General features: G+C 35.4%; 1 protein-coding gene across 3 annotated transcripts in view; it reads right to left on the bottom strand.

Annotated features, from left to right (window-relative positions):
* Positions 1 to 5,608: 5,608 nt before the first annotated feature.
* The window catches only part of roraa (RAR-related orphan receptor A, paralog a), a 248,205-nt gene continuing 247,726 nt past the window's right edge, over positions 5,609 to 6,087 (bottom strand). For all 3 annotated transcript variants that reach the window (XM_083545888.1, XM_083545889.1, XM_083545890.1), the window contains one exon: positions 5,609 to 6,087. This exon is cut by the window's right edge and continues 1,937 nt beyond it. The gene's annotated coding sequence lies outside the window, so the exon portion shown is untranslated.

Raw genomic sequence — 6,087 nt, forward strand, 5'->3', positions numbered from 1 at the left:
TCACTTTACATTACTGTGTTTGAAACTGTTAAATTGTGTGCTGCTCTCTGACTGTCTCAGTCTGGAACCACAACGGAATCAGTATTACATTATTACTAAACTATGTGAAAAACATTTCAACACATTTATTGATGTTCAGTGAGCACTGCACTGTGGTTAGGGTGAAGGGAAAACCACAGTTCATCCCAGCACTCGGAAAAATATGACAAATATATAAATGTTTAGTTTTGAAATTGAAGTACCGAAATATTTTATATATAAACATTTATGAAATATATATATATATATATATATATATATATATATATATATATATATATATATATATATTTTTTTTTTTTTTTTAAATCTTAAATACTTGTAGTTTAAATGCAAATACATTCCCTCAACTTAAGTCATTTTTTAATTTTTTACCTGTACAGTTTACTTAAATATAGTATAGTATATAGCTTTCCCTGTACCTTTTCCAGACCTGTGAATAATACTATTATAATACTAATAATACTGTGTGCTACTGCATGGAATCTACTCAGTCCAACACAAGTGCCATGTACACACGATTCACACTTCATGACAGGTCATTTAGTATAGCCAACCTGCCAGCATTATGTTTGGGAGGTCAGAAGAACCTGGAGAAACCGGAGGAAAGCCCCATGGATCTGAGGAGAACATGTGCCAACACAATACACAGACAGTAACCTGAGCTCAGTCTCAAACCCTGGTGCTGTAAGGTGGCAACGATGCTCCTGTGCCACCCTACACTTATTTCCACAATGACTGTCAATATATCCTTTAAAAAAATCAGACAGTAAATAAGAGCCAATTACAAGCGGTAAATTTTATTATGGGATAACAGCACATAAAGCACATCTAAAATCGATGTGTCCAATGCACTTTTAATAAAGGTAATATTAAAGGTACAGTTTCTAAGTACAATATAACAACATTCATATTAGAATGAAAAGTATTTAAAAGACAACATTAAATTTCTTATTTTTCTTTACAGCTGTATTTACAAAATGAATCAAAATACTTAATTTTTCAATATTTAAGAATCAGACGAAGAGAAGGAGCAAAACTATTATTGTGAAGATACTACCTCCTAAATAGAGTTCAAAAGAGCTGGATAAAAAGGTACATGATCATCTCTCCCCACGATTAGATCAGTAGCAAACGTGTGATGTAAAAATTTGTGACAACCACAAACTTGTCTTGGCGTATTTTTTTTTTTTATTTTTTTTTTTATTTTTTTTTTAAGTCCCCCGTCCCCCCCTTCCCCCCGTATATGCTGCCTGTGTGCGGAAGTAAAACCCAGTCCCCCTGTGAGCTCACGTTTAACACACAACAGGGGGAAAAAAAATCCAAAGATGTATTTATGCATATCTTACATACTCGTGTGAATACTTAAAATACAATGCATTAGTCATTTGTCTGCAATAACGAACAGAAATTGGAAGTCGTGTAAATAGAGGGGGAACACAGAGAGGATTGTCTATTGTTCTTTTACGAATGCGCAAACCAGGTTCTGGCGATAAACATTTAAACAGCTTGTTTTACCATTATTCCACAGGGTTCTACTAAATGCCAGAAGAAGAAAAAAAAAGGAAGGGAGCAAAGGGATCATTGACTGCAAGTTTGTGAAAAAAGAAACAAAAATTTACAGAAACATACAGAAAACTACAAGCGGTGAAAAATAATGTTCACATGGTCATCAAACAAAAGTACAGAACATTTACATAAAAAAAAAAAAAAAGGACGTGAAGATATTGGATAGATTTCACCTACATGTGCAAATACATGACCATTTGACTACAGCGAACAGTGAAAACTACGTCGTTTCTGCATCCTGGACCACTGAGAGGCACTCAGTGGTGTGTGTTGTGTATTATTGCAAGAATAGCTGTCATACTTGCTACAGAGGAAACGAATGATTTGAGCAAATATGAATCTACAATTGACAACTTCAAACTTCTTGCACATAACCCACAGTGTGTGTGTGTGTGTGTGTATGTGTGTGTGTGCCAAGTTTAATAATTGACAGCGATGTCGTACACATTAGTGCAGAAAAATAAATATGTATGAAGCTGTTGTCAAGGCTAATTTGAAAATATAAAGAGAACCAAAATGAGGCTGCCAATAGTTCGATCATCCAGTTCGTGCGCTCGTGTGTCTGCGTATCATTTCGTTTATTTGTTTTCCCCCAGCATAAGATTTTTTGGGGAAAAAGTACCAGCAAGTGTTGCATTTGCAAAATTGAACAGCTACAAGTCTAGCCAGTGGTTCTCACAATCCAAAAAAAAAAAAAAAAAAAAAAAAAAAAAAAAAAAAAAAAAAAAAAGGATCAACACAATACTGTTTTTTCTTTAGCCTAAATATATCTTTTTAATCGTGACAAATTAGAAACGCGACATTTAATAATAGCATCTTAATTAGATGATACCGCTTTTTACTTATAGTCTTAAAGTGAGAAGGAAACAAGAGCGCGATCCCGAGACTAGCACACTGATACAGGTACTTGCTGGGGATTTCAACGTAAATTTTTTTGTTTTTTACCACTATCATTATTTCTTTATCGTTTATCCTTATCGTTTACCGAAGTCCTAATATAAAGAATGCATCAATACTTAATGAAATGAACGAACTAATCGAGTGGCCTTGTCTATGATTCACGAGTTTTTTTGTTTTTTTTTGTGTAATAAGTTTTTTTGTTCACGAAAGTAACTTACCTAGCACCACACGTCAGTTTCAACACAAAATTAAATGTCAGCACGCCCTACTGCTATCAAGCTAACTCTAAAAGAGAGAAGTATACTAAAAACAGAGATACTGTACAGCATGATGTATCCAATAAACAGATAAATATTTGCACTGAGTAGGTCTTAATAGCAGTATTTTCTTCTTCTTTTTTTTTTTTTTTTTTTTTTTTAACCTATACAGACAGATGTTACAAAGTTACTTTTATACATGTGATCAATAATAACATTAAATATAGTGAATTAAAAGCAGAAAGCTGAGGGGGAGAGAGAAAGAGAGGGAAATTCGAGCTGTACAGTTTACAGGCCTTATGAAGTTCTTAGTTCTCCACCTGGGAACAGAACTAGTCAAATATACAAACAAAAATAATCAGAGAGAGGGGAAAAAACAAACAAACAAACAAACAAAAACAACAATAAAGTGATAAATAAGAGGTGTATTTACATGCAGGTGTTCAAAGCCTATGCACAAAGATGAATAATAATATTAATAATAATAATAATAATAATAATAATAATAATAATAATATACCATATATATTATTGCTTGACATTCGATTATGGCTAAAGGTTTTTTTTTGTCTTTTGCTCTATATTCTAAAACATATCTCACTGTATTAGCTGTGCTTTCGGGATTAAAGGTCACATAGAAAAAAATGAATGAAAATGATCAGTAATCTATACATCTTAACACTTTCAAATAAAAAATGGCATCACAAGCATGACATCACACATTAATTCCATGTATTAACATGGTGAATATTATTCAAATGGCTTCTGGCAGTCTAAGCCCCTCGCTAAGAAAGACTGACGGAGTTATTACGATGGTACAGTGTAAACTGGTTCGGCGTTTTTTTTGCAACTGCATAGGCCCGTCAGTGGCAGGATTGCATAATGTAGGTGTAGAGGAATTTTTTTTTTTTAAATAAGATCAGGGCCGTGCACTGTGTCATGCCTGTCCAGCCTGATGGATGAGTTTAAACTTGCTACTAAAAGTGTAAAAACCTGGGAAAACTAAGATTTCCATATACCATTTACTTCACCAGCTGACCCTGCTGCTCCTTATCTACTTTATTAAAGCCTTGTCTGGGGTTCGACTTACGCACCCACACACACACACACACACACACACACACACACACACACACTCTCACTCATATTGCTTCTTACAAAATAAACAAAGAGGGTAGAAAGATCTCAAACACAGAATTCACACACGGAACACATGACATGGAAACTTCTGATGTGCGACTGGATCTTTCACAAGCCAAAGTATTTATCTGTACATCGACATGTCAATAGCACAAATCCAGAGATGGTTTAGTACTTTTGATTGAAAAAATAAATTTGTCCAAAGTTTCTACTTTACAGCCTGTATTGCTTTTAATACCTAAAACAAACTACACTGACAAAAAAAAAAATAAATCAGTACAGTTTTTTTTTCCTCAAATGGTGCAAACGGGTATCATCGTAATTAGCATTAACTAGGACACCACGATATGGATCAAGTAGACTGAAAAGTACAGAATTACAACAGTCTTCTGCGTATCAAAGCTTGTTCAGAGGGAACTCCACAGTGGTGGCTACCCTGTTCAAAACCCGTATTAGTAACACACGACGCACTCCTGGCTCATGGGCAGAGTCTGCTAGTGGAGCTAATTGTACTAGAGGTATTTGGCACATTGATTCATACAATATGTGTGAACGTTACACACACACAAAAAAAAAAGGGGTGACGTTGAAGCTCAATGTTTTTTTTTTTTTCTCTTTCTTTGTACGAAGTTGGACCCTTTTGGTAGCATAACACGAGTGCACTGAACTGTTTTGACAAAGGAGACGAGATGTGGAGGATTTGTTACAAGTGAACAAAGTGAGCATGAGATTACGTGTCTCACAAATTAACCAGAGAAGTACTTCTTTAAAAAAATCATCCCAAAACTACCTAACAAATAACAGCAACGACAAAAAATGTTATGTTGCTACGTTACAGAAATGGTTTGCCCCAGTACTTTTAGTTAAAAGTTCTCCCTGAGCATTTAGTATTTAAGTCCATGTGCTGCCAATTTGAAATATTCCACTGGATTGTCACAGATCTGATGAATGACTCTGTAATTTCAACGTCTCTGGCCAGCAACAGTCGATCAAAGCCATTGCACATGCACTTAGTCAAAGTTACACGATTACTGAAACACATTTTCTATGGTAATAAATGTCAGGTCTAATTTTAGTGTACTTTTCTGTAATATGGTTAAATGAGCCATGCCGTCCCAGCTAACATAACTACGGTATATGTTGAGAATGTAGGTGCAGGAAAAACAAATGGAGGGCCAATGGAGGGACCAATCATCATCTCATAAAAAAAATGAATGCTAACTGAGTCAAACAGAGTTAGAAGTACAACTCTTCCCTGAGGAAAATACATATTGTATTAGGAGCATTATGCAAGATTGAGGGAGATATATATATATTCCTACAGAATTAATAATGACTCGCAGAAGTGTTTGTAAATGGGATATCAGTGTGATGTTTCTGTGCATTTTTAGAATATTCACATTATAATTTTATCTGGAATGTCTGTGGACTCGACATTAGGAGAAACCGCTATGGCACGCTTGAAGGGCTTAGACTCAACAATTAGACACGATTACGCATTCGGGGGAGGAAAATGAAACACACTAACACTATTATTGTTTCTGACAAAACGCAACGATGCAGACAAATCGAATTATTGCAGGAATAAGTGCTTTATAATCTCACTTTCTTTCTCTCTTCCTCTGCTTCTTTAAACAGCTTATGCACTGTACATATTAGAAAAATAGAAGTTTTACTACCAGACAAGGCTTTGAATATTTTTTTTTTCTGATTCTTTAATGGTCTCCTTACTACCAGTACAACTGGGCAAAGGCTGTTACAGTGAGGCTGTACAAAACTAAATCCTAAACCCAAAGCAAATCTCTGTTCTATAGAAGCAGATAGGGGCCGAATTAAACAGGCATGTCTCGAGCCGCATGGGAAGATACTGAGAGATGTTGTACGAGCTCCACCACTAGATGGAACTGTTGACTAGCTCCTAAACCTGAGGCACAAAGATGATTCATTATTCTAAACACCAGTGCCTGCTTGCCACACAGTTTAAAGGAAATGATGTAACTATTGTGCTTTACATTGGTGTGCGCTGAAAATAGGCATTACACCTAAAAAAGAAAATCAAGCCTGCTAACATGTCTTCCCATTTTGTCACGCCGGGTTTAGACATGGTGAGGCGTGGATTGGCAGTGTTGATTGGCATGATGATCTAGGATAATTTTCAGCCTGGCCCTCACTTCTCAGAATG

This window comes from Silurus aristotelis (genome assembly GCF_946808225.1).
Source record: "Silurus aristotelis genome assembly, chromosome: 7".
NCBI classification, from domain to species: domain Eukaryota; kingdom Metazoa; phylum Chordata; class Actinopteri; order Siluriformes; family Siluridae; genus Silurus; species Silurus aristotelis.